This window comes from Chrysemys picta, chromosome 2, assembly GCF_011386835.1.
Source record: "Chrysemys picta bellii isolate R12L10 chromosome 2, ASM1138683v2, whole genome shotgun sequence".
NCBI classification, from domain to species: domain Eukaryota; kingdom Metazoa; phylum Chordata; order Testudines; family Emydidae; genus Chrysemys; species Chrysemys picta.
In genome coordinates, this window is record NC_088792.1 from 156,786,607 (window position 1) to 156,810,470 (window position 23,864).

The 23,864-nt window shown below is 41.1% G+C and overlaps 1 long non-coding RNA gene across 1 annotated transcript in view; it reads right to left on the reverse strand.

Annotated features, from left to right (window-relative positions):
* Nucleotides 1–246: 246 nt before the first annotated feature.
* Nucleotides 247–23,864, reverse strand: part of LOC135981549 (uncharacterized) — a 45,448-nt gene continuing 21,830 nt past the window's right edge. Inside the window, exon 3 of the long non-coding RNA XR_010598615.1 lies at nt 247–344. This is a non-coding gene — a long non-coding RNA (uncharacterized LOC135981549). The remainder of the gene's footprint in view (nt 345–23,864) is intronic.

Genomic DNA, 23,864 nt, shown 5'->3' on the forward strand with positions numbered 1-23,864 from the left:
AATACTTACAAAACAGGGTTCACAGATGTAATTAGAATCATGTTTTGGGTCCATTTTTATTTTAGCTGATCCAATTTAGTTATCTTTATTGAAGAAATATAAAGGTTTTGTCCAAATCATATCATTTTTCTTTTCCCATCTTCTTTTAGAGTTCAGACTCATGTATCTCATCCAGATACTATCCCTGCTCTCTTTTACTTTCTTCCATGCCACAAAAAACATATCCAGAAGTTCAACACACTTACTGTTCTGGATGGGAGGAGGTGGTCTCTCCAGCAGACAGAAGAGCCAACTTTCAGGACGTCCTTATCACTCGTCAAAGGATGGATTCTTGCATCAGCAACCTGAAAAGGTACTTTGACATATAATGGCATCATTGGACTTAGGAGCCCAGTCATAGTTTCAGCGGCCTAAATTGGTGAGCTGTAGCTCCAATCGAGCTCTGAGAAATAGGCAAGAAAGTGAAACTTTTCAATTCTATTTCACTGGAAAGAGCACCCCCATCGCAACAGCTGAGTAGAAAAATTCTGATCCAGTTATAACCGTCTCCAATGCCCAAATGTCTTAAAATAGAGAAACTTAGGCCAGCCTGCCAAAATATTTAAAATATCAATATACTACTAATATAATGGGATGAAGTGTAGTCTAGTGGGCAGGACAGTGGACTGGGAGTCAGAAGACCTGGGTTTTACTCTGATGCTGACCTAAGGCAAACACTCATCTCTTTGTGCTTGTTTACCTTCCTATCATTTGTCTGACTCATCAATTTAGACTGTAAGATCTTTGGGGTAGAGACTGTCTTACAATGTGTTTGTACAGTGCCTAGCACAAAAGGGCTCCAGTCTCAACAGGGACTTCTGGGTGTTGTTATAGTCATAATATAAATAATTATTATTCTTTAGAATATTTGCTTTGAAGAGTAGCCTCTGGGTTAAACCCACTAGCAGAAAGTTCCAAACAAATCTCTGGCCTCAAAATGATTCAGTTCCATTGTCTGACTTCTCAGAGGAGATTCACAGTAGCGCTTGCAACCACCACACAATGTGTTGTGATCCTATCAGACCTCACAAGCTAAGCAGAGTTGGGATGGGTTAATATTTAGTTAGAGGATCTCCAAGAGACACTTAGGTGGAGTTGGCTATTCAGTATGTGGCATTGCTCCCTCTAAGCCTATCACCAGCCAATGCTTCAGCGTGGGATTAGGGGCATTGTGATGGGGATGCCATTTCTGATGAGAAATAAAACCAGATGACTTCAATCTCCTGACCACTCCTGGCCACCAGACTTCCTGGCACTTCACAAGAGCAGGGATGTTAGTTGGCATACTAGCCAGATACCAACATGGTTAATTAAATTCTGCCAACCTAAAATTCCCTCTGCAGTTTCAACTGAAAGAGTAAAGCCATCTTTCTAGCCTCAACTGGAATCCTACAATAAAAAAGGAGCATCAAGCCATACATGTCTGAGAAATAAAAATAAAACAGTAACTCACCCCTCATTAAAACTGGTCACTCCCGCCCGCCCCTTCAAAGAACAGTTTCTCAGCAGAAAATGCTGTTTCGATGAAATCAAAGTGTGGACAGAATCTTTTTGTAAAATGATTTCAAATTAAAATGGAGTGTTTTGTCTGGACTTTCTTGCTTCATTTCATTCCAACTATTGGTTTGTTTTTAATTTTATTATATATTTATATTTTTATGTAGTAACTGTTGAAATGAAAGGTTTCAATAAGGCCATATTGATGTTTCTGAATCAAAATATTTCATAATTTCCATCCTCCAGTCAAGATTTTACTTTTGGTACTTATTAGAGATGATTTTTTTTTTTAACATTGACATTTTTTATGGGATGGAAATTCCCTTTTCTGGGCAGTTCTACCTCCGTCCAATGGAACTGAACTTCCTTACAAGACCTAAAACACCAATTTCCCTTCCCCAGCACAGCCCCTCACTGCCATCCAACCCCACCTTCACTGCAGCCTGGCCTTACTGCTTTATTTAGATTTGTATACCAAAATAAAAAGAGGTTCTTGTCCACCATCCTTGCCATAAGTTATTCAAAACAGCCAGCCAGCAGAACACAAAACTTCCCCTCCCCACCCCCCCACAAAGATCAACCCCAGCAAACCCCATTCTGATGCAACTTTTGCACATAGATGTTCTCTGCTATGCACTTTGAAGGTCAGTAGCCATTGGCAATTACCTGAGAGGTGGGCAGTGGGGGAGCTTTGTTCACAGCTCAGTGTGTCTCACAGAGAACACTCTGCTGCCAAGTCCCTGTCTTAAATCAAGGGGGACCCACCTCAAGCAAATATCTCCAAAGGCCAGAGATAGGACACTAGATGGAGAGGGTCTGAATTACTACAGAGAACACTTTCGTGGGTGTCTGGCTGGTGGGTCTTGCCCACAAGTCAAGGATCTAACTGATCACCATATATGGGACCAGGAAGGAATTTCTCCCCCAGTCAGATTGGCAGAGACCCTAGGGGGGTTTTGCCTTTCTCTGCAGCGTGGGGCACAGGTCACTTGCTAATTTGAACTAGAGCAAATGGTGGATTCTCTGTATATAAGTCTTTAAATCAAGATTTGAGAACTTCAGTAACACAGCCAGAGGCTATGGGCCTACTACAGGAGCCGGTGAATGAGGTTCTGTGGCTTGAGATGGGCAGATCAGCCTGGAGGATCATGATGGTCCCTTCTGGCCTTAAAGTCTAGTAGTATGTCAGCTAACTGCAGCTGTGGCAACATAGTATGATGAGACAGGCTATCGGATGTTCGCAATGGCTTTGTCCTATTATATTCTTGCTGCTTTATCTTACCAATGGTGATGGGGGTGTGACATGTGGATCTTCCAATAAAATGCTCTGTACTATATATTTCTATATACACTTGCCAAGACTATGAGAAGTTGTGGCAATTTAGGACATGATTTTCTTGCAATGTTGCATGTTTTTGCAGAAAACAAGCTGAGAACCAGTGCAGAATTAGGACAATAATTTCAAGTCACATCGCAACAGATTTTACATAGTTACCTCACACACACGATTTGTAAATTGCCTTAGGCCACTGCTAGCTGAAAGGCATGATATGCAAATATCATTATCAACATGGTGGAAATCAACTTTCCTTTAAGCACTCCAGGCTCTCTCTGTATGATTTCAATGTGCTGGCTTCCTAAACACTGGACTATATAGATAGATTTTTTTTTTTTTAAATAGAGTCACTCATTTCAAAATCTATGGTCAGCCAAAACAGGAAGAGTAATGGATGGCGACATAGCCCTTAAGAGGACCAAAGTTATTAGCCTAATGCATTGAGAAGAGTGATGCATTAAGACATTAAGAATCAAAACAATCACATTAATGCTTGACAGCATAAGCAGGAAACAAAAGATGAGAGATGTAATGTAAACCATATGGCTTAATAACTAATACCTCATTTAAGCATCTTTATTAAAACAGCTCTTATAGGTTTGGGTCTTAATAAATATGTAAAACATTGTTGGCAGGATGTTATGTTCTTTTATCCTCCAACCTCACCCCACCCCCAAACAAAACTGTCAAAGATCTGAATGCTACTTTTCCTTTCACAAAGTCCAAATTCTATGTCAACCCAATTAAGCCTACGCAGTTATAATAAATGAGGCTTGTCAGTTATTCTCACTTGAGACTTACACTGTAGCTAATATTACTCAATAATGCAGATGTTTTCTGTCTCTTTTCCTTGGAAAAAAAATACATTCAAATGAATTAATGATAAATAGGCATTAATATGGAGAGGACATGCTACAGAGTGACACAGGGCAGCTTATATGTCAAGTGGCAGAGATGTGTGTGAACAATGAAGTCCTCTAATAGTCTGATGTATTCTGGTAATTTATAAGTTGGTATGTTTCTGGACCACACAAGCCTTCTTTTTTATGCTGCATAAAAATGTTAAAAACTCTAACAAAAGCCACGGGCAGTTTCCCAGCTGACATAAATGGTCTTCGGTACATGGCTTCAGTAGAACTATATTGCAATTTACACCAGTTGAGAATTTGCCCCGCCAGGAGCATTAAAGAGACAATGTCAAGATAAGAATCAATTTGCAGAGGTTGAGGGCTTCCTGAAATTGAATCAGAGAGATGCCGGTCACCAGCTAGATTCTCAGCTGGTGGAGTTTCAGTAACTTAAATGGAACTGTGTCTATCTACATCAGTTGAAGGCTTGGCCCCATTTTTAGAAATGATCCTCTCTAGTGTTACCAATGTCACCTTTGGTTATTAAAAGTGAATTATTTTTTTAAAAAATGAAATCTACATGCAGATTTACTTTTACTTTTTTTTTTTTTGGAAATAAACTTGTTTCCTTCAATTCTTAAAATAATTTCCATATGGATTAGTTTTGGAATGGATTTTTGACTTTTATGCTTCTCATCCTGCAGGATTTCCTTCTTTTTATGTAATAGCTTTACAAATTGAAACTAACGCCAGCAAATTTGGAGCCAGATGACAAACATTCCAAAGCTCGGAAAGCATTTGAATCCAGTGAGAGAGAGAGATCGATCTCTGGCAAATGGATTTATCGTTGCTGGAGCCTGGACTGGAACCCTGGTGTCCCCACCCCTGGGGGGAGTGCCCTAACCACCAGGCTATACAGTCTCTCTCTCTGGCCCCACCGACTAGTCAACTATTTTATTCATAGACGAACTTCTCCAACAGGAGAGATTGAAAGAGACCCACCCCGGAATAGCCAATAGCCTGGCAGAAAAGGGCGCTCACATAAGAGAGGAGAGACCTGGATTCACATCTTTGCTCCAGAACAGGGATTCAAATGCAGTTTCCCACATCCCAGGGGAGTGCCCCAAACCACTGGGCTATTGTACATGAGGAGGGCACCACCAGTTTTGTGAATCTAGCCCTTCATTACCCCCCCCCTTTTTTTTTTTAATAAAAGCAAAGTTTAAGTGCCTGAAATTGAAATGTTTTGTTTGACTCAAACAAAACATATCATTGACCCAAAATGAACATTTTTTGATCACCAAAAGTGTAGAAAAATTTCAGGTTTGGGGTCAACCTGAACCCATATTTATTTATGTATTGACACTGCCAAAGAACCGAAAAGCCAGTCAGAGGTAACAGAATAGTATAACCGTGCAGACACTGCGGGCCAGATTCTGATCTTAGCCATATTTCTGTAAATCCAGAATAATTCTATTAGTGCCAACAGTGTTACTCCAGACCCAAGAACGACTACGATCCAATTCAGTACTATGCCGGTGGAGTTTTGCCACTGGATCAAGCACCTGGCTTCCGACGCTTCACCTCATCTAGGGTATGGCTACACTGCAATCACTGTAATCTAGTTAGCTCTTGTACTGATAGCAGTGGAATTGCAGCCTGCAGGCTTCAGCAAGGCTTGCCCATGACCCTGGGGTAATTACTTGGGCAACTAGCCCATACTGCTGCAACCTTACTGCTACGGTAACAGGCTAGCTAGATCAAAGCTGGCTCAGGTATGCCTACACAGGCTGCAATCAGGCCTCCAATCACAGCGTAAACATACCCCTCCCCTGTACTACTTCATAGTACTGTAGCTGGTGTGGTCTAAAAAAAGAAAAAAAAAATCTCTTGTCTCACCACCTTCTCCACATATAAATGAAGAACAGGAAGGGTTAGATAAAGGCCAAAGCAGCAATGAATTCTGATTCCAGACTTTTAAAAGAAAATGCAGAGTAATCTCAGTTATTTTACTTTAAAAACAAAAACCCCATTTCCTAATCTCATGTTTGAAGAAAGTTGGGTAAAACTGTCAGTTTCCTGTTTTAACTAGAGGCTCCATCTTTTGAGATCTATAGTAAGTAATAAATAGATTCTCACCTACCTACTTTCTGAAGCAATTCAAAGCCCACCTGGGCTACTGAAGTGCCTGCTTACAATAGAGAATAGGGTAGGAGCTGAAGGATTTGACACTGTCCCAGACAGACACTTAATAAATAGCGTTCTCTTGATATGATTGAAACCAGCTGAGTGAAATGGAATGGTGTGGAACCTTACCTCAGTAGAATGAAATAAAGATAAAGTCAGAATAAATGGGTCTCCCTCTCCCACCTCTCTTAAGTGAGCAAACCTGCTTTTCATAACTTTAAAAGAGTAAATATCCAGGACTTTCTACTAAAAGAGTCAGCCAATTTTTAAACTATTCCAAAAAAACATGAAAACCATTTGCATTTCTTCTGCGTCTCTAAGAGATCAGCAATTCTAAAGCTTTGACTGGCTTCAAAGGAAAAAAAAATGTGAGAGCAAGAGTTTCAGTAGTGACTTTGGGGTACCCAACTTGAAATTCCTCACAGGTTTTCAAAAAAGTGCTGAGCACCTGCCCTCCAAAAATCAGGCCCTTTAAAAGATATCTGAAATTGGGCATCCAAAATCACTAGTCACTTCCCAAAAACTTGGTCTTCAGTTGAAGTGCCTGAAACCATTCGTCACTTTGGAAAAACCTTGGTTCAAATATCGCATATTGATATAGGACTTCTAATCCCCAAAGGATCACAGAATGATTTATGAACCTGTGCTACGTCTACCAGAGGAACCACCATGTCTACCCTTGAAGTGCAGCCATCACTGGGGTGAAACACAGCAGCTGTTCAACAGCGCATGGCCCTGCTATGCAGCTGCCCAAACTATTTAATGCACTAGAGTATAGTATCCAAGAGAGAGTGCAGGGAGAAATCAGGCCAGTAGAATGTCATTAACCTGATTGAATTTTGCCCAGTGCAAACAGCTCTAATACCTGCCTCTAGCAAAAGTTGCTGGAGGATCTTTAATGCGGTCTGTTTTAGGTTCAGATGGCAACTTTAACAGTACAGCACCAATCTCAATCACCAAGACCAATTCCTGATCCTGCAAAGACAAACACATGAGTAACTTTACTCAGGTGAGTACTCCCATTCAGCCAACAGGATCAGTCAGGTGAGTAAAGTTACCTGCATGCTGCAGTCTTTTCAGGGTTGGCCCCCCAACTTAGATTTCTCTGCTAGATCTCCCACCCAGTCACTGACTGGGTCTAACTCTGTTTAGTACCCGAGTACCTTGCGGGGTTTGACTATGGTGAGAAGGATGGTATGAGAACCTACATAGAATAGTTATATCTGAGGAAATCAAATCAGTAAAAGTGCATATGAAACAAGAACAAACTGAACCAAAATATTTTTTTTAAACTGAGCATTTGAGGGACATTAAGTTTCTTAATCAGAAGCTAAATATGCATAAACAGAGAAGTGCCATATGCAAACAAGAGAAGAAGCCAGAGAACACTCCTAAAACGCATTGTACGGTTACAGAAATCCAGCAAGCTGCGGGGGCTGGAGGATTTTCTTTATATTAGGCTTATGTCCCAGAGTGAAAGGGAGAAAGTAGCCATTCAGAGAGGAATGGGAGCTTAAAAAGAAAATAATATTCTTAGAAGCTTCAACACTCTGGAAGATCATTTGTCATGAGACACATGATAACGGACTTGAAGAAATGCAGGCACTGGCTGTAAAAGTCATTAATTTTAGGGCTTTTGTGCAGCGGTCATCAGAGGGAAGAGGAGAATATTAGCACATGCAGGCGCTGTCAGCCACATGATGATTTTAGTTATCTTGGTGTAAATCCAGACTAACTCCATTTGTGTTACTCCTGATTTACAACAGTGCTAATGAGAGCTGAATGTGGCCCTGTATTTTTCTGGATAAACTTTTGATTGATCTATCGATCAATTAATAGTAAGGATTGGGACTGCCCTCCTGTCAGTGAGCAGGTTGCTGTATTGTTGAGATTTTCAGATTTCAGGCTTATTTTTTGTTCATTTGATTTCACTGGAGCTGCACCAATTTACACCAGCTGAAGATCTGACTCATCAAGTTTCAAAGTATTTGACATTCTACAAGCTACTGCTATTTTCAAACATCAGTTTGTCCTGCCTATCTGCCAGGGTTTCTTGCACCTTCCACTGAAGCATCTAGAACTGGCTACTGTCAAAGCAAGACAGTGGACTAGATGGCACACAGATGTGATCCAATGTGACAATTCCTACATTCACATTAGAGCTGGCTGGAAACAGACTTTAGTCTGAAAACACCAGTTTGTTGTACCAGAGATTTCTCATGAAAGGAAGTTGGGTTCAACCACCTTTCACTGAATCACAGCTAGGTTTTCATCGGAAAGCTACCTACTTCCCTGCTAGCTCGCCTGGTGGGCTGCTGGGGAGTCCTGCCATGAGGACAGCTGAACCCGAGATTCTAGAACCCATGGTTCTGGGGTAGTTCCACCACATGGACTGCCCTGAAGCCAGGGAGTCCAAGGCTCTGGACTCCCAGGTCAGACATGTAGTCCCAGGCCAGCTGCCCCCCCCCGCCGCATGAAATGAAAACTTAGTTTTTATCAAAAATGTTCACAAAAATACACCAAAATTTCAAACAGCTCTAAGTATGACATCGTCTTTCCAATGTGGCTTTCCTTAGAGTTATCAATGGCTTTCCAGCCTAGAGAAAAGGGATCAGATTTTCAGATGTATTTAGGAGACTAAAGATGGAGATAAGAACTTTAGTGCAATTTTCAAAAGCACTCAGCAGGGTTAAGTGCCTACTATCCATAAAACGTATGGGGGAGCATCATAATTTCAGTGTGAGTTAGGCACCTAACCTAGTTAGCTGCTTTTGAGAGAGAAAAAAAAAATCACACTTGGTGCCTACCTACATCTTTGGGGTCCTAAATACCTTTGAAAACGTGGCCCTGAGTGTTATCATGCTTTCTACATGAGGCTCCTATTGAAAGCCATCTGGAAACTTCAGCTACTGCAGACCCTTAGTGGAATCCTTAATGATCACAGGTGGATCACAGGTTATGTCTCACTCAAAAGACATTGGGAGACAAACTTTCAAAAAAAGCACAATTGGCAATGAAGCACCTAACTCCCATTGACTTTCAATGGGAGTTGTGTGCCTAATTGCCTTTTGTGCCTTTGAAAACATCACCCAGCATCTCCTAACACACCATGCCGGACCATTGGTTCAGTACCTGCTCAATGAGAATGCCTTCTCCTAAATAACCAACACAGCTTCCCTTTAAAATGTTTTCCTTAGAGATCTCACTGTACAAGAATAGACCAAAAGTCCCATTCCAAAGGTATCTAAGTCACTTAGGAGCCCAAATAGCATTGATTTTAATGGGATTTAGGAGCCTACGTGAGTTAGGTGCTTTTGGAAATAAGACTTCAGGTCTACACTTACTAAGCTTATGAAGTCTGATCAGTAACACTATCTAGTTTATAAGATAAGTTAAGGCTTGTCTACATGGGAAAGTTATGCTGGTATAAGCTAAAATGTGAGTTTAAACCACTATAGATACACTGCTCTAATCCTCCATGTGGATGCTCTTATACTGGTGTAAGTGCGCCTTCCTTAGTTTTAGCTTATGTTACTTGGGAAGGAGTTTAAGCTAAACCAAAAAAATCCCCACTCTTATACCAAAATAAGTGTGTCCATTACTTTATAGTTCCTCATTAGCATTTCTTTTTAAATTGGGATCTAGGTATTTTTTTAGTTGAACATTTTATTGTGTTGTCAGCATTTCTTTGTAGGAATGTTATGTTCTCTTAAATTCCCCCGTCTTGAATTTGGCCAGTTCAGGAGCAAAGGGGGAGATGCAAATTCAATCAATCCACTTGCAGGGAACAGGCCATAATTCTTTAAGAAGAGATAAATAATTAAACAAGTCTGTGTTCTGGGAAGGAATGGGCGGGAGGGTTGATTCTGCGGGTGCATGTATGCAAAAACTGGACAATTCTCCCATAAGCATGACTCATCAGATGATTTCATAAGCCATGAAGGTATCATTACATTTCTGCCATTATGTGTTGTAGGACTTCATGTGACACTTCCATTTCTTCCCTTGTTCCTACAAACCCAGCTTCTGCCAGGAAACAGTGCTTCTCCAGACTCTCCAACATTCTTCATTGGACTATAAAACTAATAGCATTTAAAAGAGGAAAAGGAGAGACCATCCACTGTATTTTCATGGTCATAAATACTTGCCTCATAAACTGAAGACTATAGGAAGCATGGATTTGAATGTGGTTTATTGTACTGTTCAGATAACAGAAAGCCTGATTTTTTTTTCCTTCATAGAAGCAAAAATCCTCTACAGGTCAAGACATTTAATTTTATAGTGTGTAAAATATGTATGTTTGCATTAAAAACATACAGCTGAAAAGTGCTTCCTTTGCACATTCAGTTGCACAAATTGTTGTTTTTGTTTTTAGTATCCACCATAATCATAATTTAAACCAAACAACTTATTTCTCATATGTTGTACTTTCTGGGATAAGGACTCCCAGTTAGCTCCCATGTTTGCTTTCTCCTCGTGTCTTGAACTGGAATAAGTTGGGGGTGTTCTTTCATAATTATACACAGGGAACAATGACGTAGTTATAGGCAAGAAAAATGGACACTGAGTGTGTTGCAAATAACAATTAGTGAATTATTATTCAGATCATCCAATTAAAGAGCAACCAAACTTACACTAAGTGATCATCACAAGTTCCTGTTTTTAAAGGCCATTATAAAGACTCTCCAGAATAACGTGTACAATTTTGTTGGACCTTTAAGTATCCCATTTGCTGGTCAACTTGTTTTGCCAATAGCTTAGGGGACAGATTCTGCCCCTTTAACTCCTTCAAGCAGCACCTAAAATTGCAACAGTCCCATGGATTTCGATGGGGCGACTCATGTTGCCAAGTACTATGCAGCATGAGAAACTATGAATGGATCAGATGCTTGAGACAAGGGGTGAAATCCTGACCTCATTGAAGTCAATGGCAAAACTCCTGTTGACTTCCGTGGGGCCAGGATTTTATCTAAGTTCCACTGTGGCTGCAGTAACCAACACTACTGATTGAAGGATAGATTGTCCCATTCGGCACAGCCCTGAACAAAAGGTGGCATATAAGATGCAGGCGGATGTGTATCTTTTACTCCTCTCTCTGTGGACATATAAATCCAACTCACATTTAGCATTTAGACTAAAAGATGATCAATTGTAAGGTCTTTGGGGCAGGCACCATCTTTTTGTTGTGTGTTGGTACAGCACCTAGCACTTTGTGGTCCTGGTCCGTGACTTCAACTCTTACCTGCTATGGTAAAAATAATTATCAACCTTTTTTTTTCCCCTTTGGTTCAGCATCAGGCTGCAAAAGAGGACGTTGTGTCTGACTAATTGTATTAAAGAGATATTACATCTACTATTAAACTAAAAATACCCACACAGCTCAAGTTTCAAATATTTGTGATCAACCCACAGAATAAAAACTGAAAAAAAGTCAGTCAAATAAATTCCCTATTAAAAAAAACAACCAACAACAAATCTGGGGAAACTGCAGACAGCTCATGGTGAGCAGAGGAAGAGTCTTAAATTTGTCAAATAAATTATTCAGTGTGAATTATTCACTCCGATCTAGTTCTGATGAGATTCAATACTCTCTCTTTTTGAGTAAAGCCTTTTTCTTTGGTCTTTGACTTTCCTTTCCCACCTCCAGGAGGGAATTCAAAACCAAGCAACAAACACAATCAGGTGTAAGAATGATGGACTCACAAAAAAGGATGGAAAGATCTAAATACGTTTAGGCTGGGTAGAAGATGACCGGTTGGAGGAGCCTGCAAATATTTGAATGAAGTAAACACCAACGAGAGGGGGATATAACTATGAGTCAAGGGATGAAATTTTTCCGTATTGGGAAAAACTTCTTGACAGTAAGATCTATTGAGTTGTCTAGTTGTCTCCCAAAGGAAGCAGTGAAAGACTCATCACCTGGGACATTTGAAGTTAGATCTCTGTCTCTAACTCCTATTATTTCCTTTGTTTAGCAGTCAGTGTAGCACAGGAGGAAAAAACCAACGTGATTTGGTGACTTATGATGCTTTGTCCCATATTTAGGGCAGTGATTTCTTCTTATTTTATATTGGTGTTGTCCCTTTTAATGGTGAATTTCTAAGCAGAAAGGTGACTTTTTGTTTCTTTATGATGCATAAAAGCAAAGGGTAAAATTTTCAAAGCACCTAAATCCCACTTGCAAGAGACTTCGACCCCCCTAGTGCTTAGAGGCCAAATTGTTAAGGTATTTAGGTGACTAATTCCTGTTGATTTTAATGACAGTTAGGCATCTAAATACCCTTTAAAAATCTGGCCCTTAGTCACTTTTGAAAATGGGGCTTAGGCTTCTAAAGTCATTTAGGTGCTTATGAAATTTTTATCCCAAGTCTCCATTACTTTTATTTTTATTTATTGGCCCTTTGAGTTGAAATGAGAATGGGAAGTTAGCCTGGAAGAAGCCCATTGTTCCAAGCAAACTCGGGAATCCATTTGACAAAACAACAGCACATGGCTGGTGCTAACGGGCCCCCTTATTGGCGATTTCAGCAGAGGGGTCAAGAACTCGACTTAGATTGCAAGCTCTTTGGGGCAGGGACTGTCTGTGTTCTGTGTCTGTACAGTGCCTAGCACCATGGGGTGCTGGTCAATGACTGGGGCTCCTAGGCAGTATTGTAATGCATATAAATAATGGATCAGGCAGACCGAACTCCCGTTTTGCCCCTAAAAGGTGATTCCTTAAGGGCAGGGTTGAGACATATTGGATGGGGCAGTAGAGAGATAATTTGCAGTATTGTACACACCAGCACCAGCATTGTACACACTGCATAAATAACACAGGTGTTTTATTTCTGATTTGCCTCTCCGGCCTGGCCACATTCATACAATAAAATGCAGCTTTTTAAAAACCAAATTCAAATATTCACGTCCAACTAAACAAATGATCAGAATTCTTGTTGAATTGTTGCTCCCCTAAAAGATCATGTTTCCCTTCCCGCAACTTCACTCGCTCATCTTCATTTCTTGTTACCTTATTTATCCTGTTGTTATTATATTACTGTAACTCCTAGTGCGCCTACTCATAGACCAGGACCCCCGTTGTGCTAGGCTGCGTCCGCTTGACTGTTTACATGTTGGTTATACACCACATCTGCCAATAGGATATAATATTGTAATTCTGTCTATGAGCAGCCTTTCACTAGCTTAAAAATTCACTCAAAAACTTTCCAGAAGATTAAGGTTGATTTAGAAGATTTTGTTAGAACAGGTAGATTCATTGCAAGCGGTTGCTTTCCCCTCCCTCCTCCCAAAAGTAACTTCAAGCGTACAGAGTAGCACTTTTTTAAGGCTGGGATGTTCAAAGCCACTGGGCAGGCTTTTGACACCAAATTCTCACCCATTTTAATAGAAATTGGGCATTCAAATGTCTTAGCCATCTTTGAAAAATCTCAACCCCACATTTTAGGCGTGGAAGAAAATCTCAGATCCTGAAAGTAACATGCTTGTAAATTATGTGTCATCTCCCCCTGTAGGCCACATGGGGATAACAGCCTACTACTTCAGCCAGATAGTGTGATTGAGCTCAAGTGGTTTGGTTCTGAAAGTCCTCCACTCAAATGTTTTTGACCACCGGGCGTGAGGATCACTCACTACACATGCACCCTGAATGCTGGGAATGTCAACCCAGAGCCAAGTTTATGGCTTGGGACCTTCTTTATTATGGACTAACGCTTGCCAAACACTTAATTTTTAAGTCAAAACATCATCGTATTCCGCTAATGCAAAAGACAATCTTAATTCAAATCAGCCTTAACAGTTTGCTTATTCACTTTACATGTAGAAGTAAAATAATAGCTAGCCCTTGTATAGTCCTTTTCACCCACTGACTTCAAAGTACTTTGGAAAGATGGGGAAGCATCATCATACCCATTGAAAGAGATGGGGAATCTGAGAAGTGACATGTCATGTCCGAGGTCACACAATGATTCCATGTAAGAGCCAGGAATTAAAAAAACAGGGTCTCTTGCATCCTAGTCTAGTGTCCTATTTATAGGCTTGGGAGAATTCAATTTTTATTTTTTTTTATAATTTCAACGGATAATATTGATGCTTATTTCTAAGCACTTGTTCCCATTCCTAGAGATCCAAAACTTCTTGCAACTGAAAATTTGGAGGGGTTAGACAATTATTTGGAGGGGCTAGTCACTGATTTGAAAACAAGTTAAAGCTTTATTTATAGCTATTAAAAATCAAAATGTCAACATCATGTCAAAAAGATACAAAGTAAATATCCTTCAGTCGAACTCTAATAAGTTCTCAAGCAGCATTTTACCTACCTTATCTGTAAATTTCAGTCACCCCGGTGGAAATATTTTTCCGTCGGTTTGCGTGTGCAGTGAAATTGGCCTTGACTGATTCTGAACGGTACAAATCTAATCCTTCCAAGCCTACCTATCTATTTGTAAACAGCTTGGTCAAGAAGAGCACAATGTGCGTGTCTGTGGAAAATTATTATACATTGCAGCAGCGCCCAGAAACCCCAGCTGAGATTGTGGCCCCCATAGTGCTAGGTGCTGTACAAACACAGAGGGAGATACAGTCCTTGTGCTGAAGAATTTATAGTCTAAACAAACCAAGGCAAACAAGCGGGGGTGGGGAGGAGGGGGATCAGCAGCACAGAGAGAGGAAGTGATTTGCCCAGGGCCATACACCAAGTTGGTGGCAAAACCAGGAATACAACCAGCTCTGCTCATCCACATCCTCATCATAAAATGGAAATAATGCTCGCTGAGACCCAAGCTTGGGTTGCTAAGTTCAACTTCACACTATATTTTTATAAAATTTGCTATTTAAAAAAAATAAACATCTCTAATAAGAACCTTGACAGCCCCTTCACTGGGGTGGTGTTAACAGCGCAGCTGTGCTAGGGACAGGACAGACCTCCCACACCTGATGCATTGCTGACCTTCCAAATGCTCCACGAGGCTATCGAGGGACTGCAAATCATGATACTTACAGCGCTCTGCCAGACAGGAATAAAAGCCCCGACATGCCATTAATGGTATGAAATTAGAACACAAGCCTGGATTTATGGAGGCTTGGCAATTCCATGTCTATCACTCACTGTAAGTCGATTAGCAGGCAGCGAGGTTCTATTAGAGAGCTATTGTATTCATATAGCATCTATGGCCTGATCTCAAACACACGCATGCATACACACAAACGGAGCCCTCAAATAGGGGCAAAGCTTCCAAAGAACAAGCAGCCCCAAATGCAACAGAACCACCTGGGTTCCTGCAGGAGAGGAGGGGGCCATAGAGAGGATGTACTCTGTGGTGGCCTTCTGCAAACAGCACAGGACATGAGAACACACAACCAAATTCAAAGCTCATTGAGAATCAATGGAAAGACTCTAATTGTATTGTGTCCAGTTTTGGGCCCCACACTACAAGAAGGATGTGGAAAAATTGGACAGAGTCCAGCGGAGGGCAACAAAAATGATTAGGGGACTGGAGCACATGACTTATGAGGAGAAGCTGAGGGAACTGGTCTTATTAGTCTGCAGAAGAGAAGAATGAGTGGGAATTTGATAGCCTTCACCTACCTGAAGAGGGGTTTCAAAGAGGATGGATCTAGACTGTTCTCAGTGGTAGCAGATGACAGAACAAGGAGTAATGGTCTCAAGTTGCAGTGGGGGAGGTTTAGGTTGGATATTAGGAAAAACTTTTTCACTAGGAGGGTAGTGAAGCACTGGAATGGGTTACCTAGGGAGGTGGTGGAATCTCCTTCCTTAGAGGTTTTTAAGGTCAGTCTTGACAAAGCCCTGGCTAGGATGGTTTAGTTGGGGATTAGGTCCTGCTTTGAGCAGGGGGTTGGACTAGATGACCTCCTGAGGTCCCTTCCAACCCTAATATTCTATGATTGACTTCAATGGGCTTTAGATCAGGCCCAGTGGATAAAAGGCTATGTAAAGCCTCTGGCCACACCCCAGGTAGGGACTATAGAGCAAACCACCGGTGCTATTGGATTTCTGAAACTGTGCCCTGGGTTGTGGGGGAGGAATCTATTGTCCTCGCATGCCATCCCCAGTCTCCTGATGCATTTTTCCTGTTCACAGCTCATTTATCCAAGCTGTATGCATGGACCAACATAAGAACAGCCATACTGGGTCAGACCAATGGTCCATCTAGGCCAGGATCCTGTCTTCCGACAGTGGCCAAAGCCAGGTGCTTCAGAGGGAATGAACAGAACAGGGAATCATTGAGTGATCCATCCCCTGCCATCTACGCCCAGCAGAGGCTACGGATATCCAGAGTGTAGGGTTCCACCCATTGACTAGGATTGTGTGAAGTACCACCACCTTTTGTTTTAAACCTGCTACCTATTAATTTCATTGGGTGACCCCTAGTTCTTGTGTTATGTGAAGGAGCAAATAACACTTCCTTATATACTTTTTCCACACCAGTCACTATTTTCTAGACCTCTATCATATCTTCTCTTAGTCTTCTCTTTTCCAAGCTGAAAAGTCCCAGTCTTTTTAATCTCTCCTCATACAAAAGTTGTTCCAAACCCCTAATCAGTTTTTGTTGCCCTTCTCTGTACCTTTTTCCAATTCCAATATATCTTTTTTGAGATGGGATGACCAGAACTTCACACAGTATTTGAGGTGTGAATGTACATAAGAACAGCCATTCTGGGGCAGACCAAAGGTCCATCTAGCCTAGTATCCTGTCTTCTGACAGTGGCCAATACCAGGTGCCCCAGGGGGAATGAACAGAACAGGTAATCATCAAGCCATCCATCCCCTATTGCCCATTCCCAGCTTCTGGCAAACAGAGACTACGGCTACCATCCCTGTCCATCCTGGCTAATAGCCATTGATGGACCTGTCCTCCATGAACTTATCTAGTTTCTTTTTTTAACCCAGTTGTAGTCTTGGCCTTCACAATATCCTCTGGCAAGGAGTTCCACAGGTTGACTGTGCATTGTGTGAAGAAATACATTTTTGTTTTAAACCTGCTGTCTATTAATTTAATTTGGTGACCCCTAGTTCTTGTGTTATGAGGAGTAAATAATGCTTCCTTATTTACTTTCTCCACACAGACATGAGTTTATAGACCTATATCATATCCCTCCTTAATCATCTCTTTTCCAAGCTGAAAAGTCTCAGTCTCATTAATCTCTCCTCATAGGCAGCCGTTCCATACCCCTAATAATTGTTGTTGCCCTTTTTTGAACCTTTTCCAATTCCAATACACCTTTTTTTGAGATGGGGCAACCACATCTGCATGCAGTATTCCAGATGCGGGCGGACCACGGATTTCTCTAGAGGCAATATGATATTTTCTGTCTTGTTATCTATCCCTTTCTTAATGATTCCCAACATTGTTAGCTTTTTTGACTACCACTGTACATTGAGTGGATGTTTTCAGAGAACTATCCACAATGACTCCAAGATCTCTTTCTTGAGTGGTAACAGCTAATTTAGACCCCACCATTTTATAGGTAGAGTTGAGATTATGTTTTCCAATGTTACATACCACAGTTAGTAGTTCTGCAATTTCATATGAGTTCCTACAGAACTCTTAGGTGAATACCATCTGGTCCTGGTGATTTATTACTGTTTAATTTATCAATTTGTTCCAAAACCTCCTCTGTTGACACCTAAATATGGGACAGTTCCTCAGATTTGTCACCTAAAAAGAATGGCTTAGGTGTAAGAATCTCGCTCACATCCTTTGCAGTGAAGACCGATGCAAAGAATTCATTTAGCTTCTCCGCAATGATCTATCTTCCTTGAGTGTTCCTTTAGCACTTTGATCGTCCAGTGGCCCCACTGGCTGGTTGGCAGGCTTCCTGCTTCTGATGTATTTAAAAAAAAAATTGCTACTAGTTTTTGAGCCTTTGGCTAGTTGCTCTTCAAATTCTTTTTGGGCCTGCCTAATTATAGTTTCATTCTTGACTTGACAGAGTTTATGCTCCTTTCTATTTTCCTCAGTAGGATTTAACTTCCAATTTTTAAAGGATGCCTTTTTGCCTCTAACCACTGCTTTTACTTTGTTGTTGAGCCATGGTGGCACTTTTTTGGTGCTCTTACTAAGACAAGTCGCAGAGGGCTTTTCATCTTCAAAGTGCTTCACAAACCTGCATGGCTCACTGCTGCTTTAGGAAGATAATTACTGTGATGCAGGCAGTGTGGATTTGCATAAGTGAGAGCGGACTTTCGATCTAATTTTAGGGAACTGAACAGAAGGCAACACTAGAGCTGGAAAGAAAATTTCCACTAAAACAAACTTTTGATGGGAAAAAAAAAACAGGTGGGATTGGGGGTGTGGGGGCAGAATTTCACAACATTTTCTGACTCGCTCAGGAACACACACATACATGGGATTACCATACATAACACCAATTATCACCCATTCAGTTGTGATGACCCCATCACAAATTGTGAGCAGGATCTGAATCTCAGACCTTCAATGCCAAAGTATAGACCTCTACCACTTAAGCTAAAAGAGTAACCATTAGCTAGTAGTAGGTGAGTTTTATCCTCTATGTAGACCATCCATTAGAGGGGGACAGACACTTTACCAGCTGGTTACACAAGGTATACCGATTATATTTGGAGCTGGCTGGAAATGCCCCAGCTCACCATTTGGAAAATTTCAGTGAAAATGTATGTGGGGTGTGTGTGTGTGGAATATGGTTCCATTGAAATTTTTGGTAGAGCATTTTTACTTTGTCAAAAAATTCAAAACTGAAAAATATTTGGTTTTCAGTTTTCCAACAGTCAAAATAGTCCACAAAAATTTCATTTAGTTCAAAATCCAATTTTCTGTCCAGAAACAAACCCCAAACGTTTCCATAGGAAATATTTGACCAGCTCTAATTATACTCCACCAGCCCCACATAGTGATGGGAAATCTGACCCTCTTGAGGAAAAAGGTAGAAAACGTACTGCAGTGGTCCCCTAGTCAGGGTAAGACATCTATGTTTACACAGCACCTGTCATTGCATTTTATACTAAGGAATTATCACTCTAGAACATTTGCAAATGATTTTAAAAACAATATTCACCTTTTTACAGTTGATTTTTTTACCCCCCTAACAAGAAGCAAACATGTATCAGCAGCATTAGACAGAACACATATGCTGTGGTATGTTGAGGACTCTGTTGGAATTACAATCTATCACTTTTCGAGTGTGTGTCAAGGGGGCAGGCCCGGTCCTCCTTGCAGGCCAAGGGGCTCTGTAGGGAAGCATGTGATCAGAATCAATCTGGAACAAGGTGAGGGTGAGTTGTGCCTCACTGCCTTAGAGAGCAGCCTGCTTTGTCACATTCTGTTTTGGTTACTGCAGGGTATTGTTCTGGATTCTATGAATAAAAGCAGTGAAATGTTGCAGCCCTCCAACTTTTTTAAATATAACTTCTCTGTGGCCATGCCATGAGCATCTCTCTCTCTCTCACACACTCTTTCTGTTCTCCCTTTCTTTGGGAGATAATGCCCCTTGCTGCCTGTCCAGCTATGTTCCAACTCAAATGAGTATTTATAACTTCCAGATAGAGTGGATAACGCAAAGTTTTAATATGACTGAGAAATCTCCCCCCACCACCTCCTCTCTCTCTCTCCTCTCCTGACCCCCTTCCCCAGATAATAAAACTTGGATCTCTTTAGGGACAGACATCTTCCCCCATATCCCAAATCAGTGGCTGGCATCTGAAGGAGCCCCTCTTTTAACAACACCATGCTGTCAGCGTTTGAGTCTGTCAAACCACACTCACTCTCCCACCCACCCACCTACCTCCTGTGGCTGGCTCAAGGCTCTGAGTCCCATTAGGGAGTGCTGCTAGAGTAGCCTTGATTTAGAAGATAATGGAAGGTACAAGAGGAAATCCTTCCAAGTGGTAGGTTTAAGGAGCAGAACAAGCATGGATCCTGGCAAAAGCTGTGGCGTGGTTGCCAAGAAACTCTATATGATGCAGGTGCAAATAGTTTTTTTAAATGCAGGCTCATTAAAATATGTATTTTGCAAAGGGGATTAAATTAAAACATCTGGAAACTGGGGGAAGAGTGAAGGGGGAGGAGAACATAGTGTATGTGAGAGAGAGAGTTTCTCTCTCAGTTTCCAGTTTGAAAGTAGATTTGAAGGCCCCTGACTTCATCAGGATCCATAATTGTGGGAAAGTAACCTGAAGATGCCAAACAACAGGAAATTACCAGAAGAATCTGTCAGCACAATCAGCTGCTATTTTCATTGTTCTTTGGCAAATTTATACACAGTCGGGAACACCTGGGCTGGCACGCAGCCCGGGTTTGACTAATTGCCAGGGGAGAGGAGCAGTCATTTGTCTTCGGTGGGGTTTCCTACGCTCGCTCCTCAAAACATGTGGTTTCACTTTTCCCCTCTCTCTGCAGGAAATGGCAGGACAGTGAAACGCAGAATAAATGAGTTCGATTCCAAGAGGTTGCCTCCTCAGAGGCCACTCCAAAAATAACTGTCTTGTGAGAGGCTGTTAATAACCAAGATTCTATATACTGTCTTCAGCAAACAACATTTCAAAGGCACACTGTTCCTTTTCTCCCCAGACCCGATGTACATTAAAAACATGGTGGGGGGAAAGATGACAATGAAGGAAAAAGCAGCTCAATAATAAGAGTCCTCCGTACATTTCAAGCAGGATTCACATGCTCTTCAAACTGCCTTGCAAAATTCTCCTCACTTTGGGCAAACTTAGCTTTTCTTGAATAGCTGCTTTTCCACCATTACTTTAAGATGGGCAAATAAATTTAGTTAACGGGCTGGTAAAAATTTCATGGTTGTCAAGCGGCTTTCTCTCTCTCTCTCTCTCTCTCTCTCTCTTTTTAAAAAAGGCATCATTCCACTTTTAAAAAGAGTTTGAGCCAGATCCTCAATAGAGTTACACCGGGCTACACCAGCTGAGGATCTGTCTCTATTGAATTTAGGGCCCAACACTTACTAGAATAAGTGTTCTCGGATGATTCACAGTAACAAGCTCCGCTCAGAGTAATAAGCGTTTGAAAAATAAGGCATTTAGTTTCTACTCCTTCTATTTCAGGGATCCACGTCTGACTATCTGAAAGCAATACTTGATGCATGGGTCTCAGATAAAGAAAATGCAACTGAAAAAAACCCTTCCCCAAACTGAGACAACTCTTAAACCCAAGTCTTGAAACGTAGATTTTAAAAAATATGCGACAGACAACAGAAGAGTCCCAGCAATCACCTGCATTATAGCTTTATCTCTGCGGAGACGTTGGTTTTGACATTGTAAGACTGCACTTTAAAAGATCACCTCTTTACAAGAACCACCTGTCTAAAGCGACAGCTTTTTCCTTTAACTTCAGAACATATTTTTAAGGTTAACATACCACTAAAAAAAAAAAAAAAAAATTGTTCCTCCCATCACCACCAATTCTTAACAATCCAGGCTAAGATACCCCTTACATGTAGCAAAAACATATTTTAATATATTCCTCTTTCAGACCTATAGTGCCTTCTAATTTAATTGCATCATATTTTAACGTTTCAGACTGGGCAGTGTGTTTTATATTGAAGTGTATAACCGCATTTGGTATATTTTCACCTGAATCTTGTCCAAATCTTACAGCGATTTAGTGTCCTGGCACCGTGACAACCAAGAATCAACTACTTTTAAATGCCTTTTTTTTTTTTTAAACATACAGCAGATTATCATTAGGCTGGGTGAAGGCGCTGGGGAGGGGGGAACATTTGGGTTTGATTTGGTTTCAGTTGCAGACTCCTTACTAGGGCAGAGCTGAATTGTAATTCTAAAGTGACCCACCTTTTCTTTCCTTTCCCCAACAAAAGGTGAAAGATATGATGGAACATTTTACAATATGCAGCATATCAGTTATCAGCACTGATAGAGTTTGGAATTGGCTTAATTTCTCTACAACTGAGATGTTTTGACATGTTTATTTGTTTAATTTGTTTATTTTGACTAGCTCTGATTATAATTGGCAGCAATGAACAGAATTAACATTAGACAGTGTCTTAGACTTGTCGGTTACAATAATGCAAAAGGCATGTGAAGACAAATCCTCGGAATAAGAGACAACAGAGTTGGGTCCAGCTGCAGCACGGCTTTATTACCGGTTCAGGGTTGCGGGTGTGGGAGGGAGTGACTGAACAGTGTTGGGGTTACATGGGAATTTTAGGGGAATTGCTAAGCTCCCATTGACTGCAGTAGTGCAAAATCAGGCCCTTCTAGATACTAACAATAGAACACTCTTTAAAACAAAATGACTTACTATTTACACTTGAAAGGCCCAATCCAAAGCACACGAGAGACTTTTAAATTATTCCATTGGATCAGGCCCTAGATGAATAAGATAAATCACACACACACACACACACACACACACACACACACACACACAATGCATTTCTTCTTTTACATGGTATGGGCCTAATCCTGCAATGTACTGAGCACCATTAACTCCCACTGATGGTAAATGAGTGTTAAGGCTGCTCAGCACCTCCCAGGATTTGGCCACGTATTGACCCTTTGCAGTTCATTCAGCTTGGGGAAGGAAGAAAGCCCAGTTTTACCATGTTAATATCCCTTTCGAGTCAGTTTCATTTTCAGGCTCTCTTGGACTAGTATGTGCTGCCTGGGTTCACAGCGCTTCAAGGTAATTTTTTTTTTAATTGTTCTCATTGAAATAAAATTAGGGTGAAAAAAAAATTCTTCAAAAACCAGGCTCGGTAAATCCTTTTTTCTTTAAGCCACAAAGATCTAAATGTCAGACTTAAATTCTGTTAACAGCATCCATTCAAAACTGACAAAAAGCAAGAAAATTCAGAGCCATGGCATCCCTCACACAGGCTATTCTGCCGTGATATTGCAGCCCATATGTTCCACAGTATCACACTTCTCAGCGCCACGTAGGTAAACGGCAACGCTAACAAATCCCCTTCTGTGCATGTAGACAATACAGCATGTGGGTGATAAATCCAGGGTCCCAACTGGCTGAGTTTATTTTCTACCCTTCAGACTGCTCTGGTTAGGTACAGAACACCTAATCCCTGTAGTTGTTCATGCTCCTCAGATCCCAAGTCATGGTCCCAGGCTCCACAGCCAGAAGAGGTGTGAATGGAAATCCCTATAGAGCAGCTGTATGAGCCAAAGGGGTTGCTACTGAGCAACTCCAGGTTCACCAAATCTGCGAGTTCCCCCAGAGGTTGCTCAGCCCCTGCCAAGCCGAAGATCAAATACTGCATCCAGATTGCTCACCTGGCTCTGGGAAGACACGGGGTCAAGCTGCAAAAAACAGATCTGAGAGCAGATTTCCAGTTCCCCAGTATTTGGGACTCGAAATAAAGAGGTTTAGGTGATAAAGGTGTGAAATCCAGAACTAGATTCCCGTTCCCGCTACAACATAAACATTCCGATCCAGGATCATCACCAATAAAATGTTGCTCTTACGCATCACATTTCACCATCTTACGGAGAGGAAAACTGAGGTCCAAAGAAGAGAAGTGTCTCACCCAAGATCATACGAGTTAGTTAGTCAGATGTAGGAAGAGAACTCAGGAGTCCTGACTCCTAGTCTTGTGCTTTTGACATATGACCAATCTTCTCATTTTGCTAGTTTTGGGCATTACCTTTGGGCCAGCCCTGACTAAGCTGGTATAAATTCTAAGTGCAATTATTATTAGTAGTAGCAGCAGTAAGTATTAAGGTGACACATTGAGGCCCTATTGTATAAACACATAATGAGAGACAGTCCCTGCCCCAAAGAGTTTACAATCTAATTAGAGACGATAGACAAAGTGGAAGAGGGCAATAAGTCGGTGACGGATTTTGATTAGTATTAACCATATGAAAACAGAGGCAGCTGTAGACCTAGCCTCTCTGAAAAACAAGTTCTCTACATAATCTACCACTAATTATCCATGAGGCACAAAGATGCTTTGCTCATATTTGCAACAAA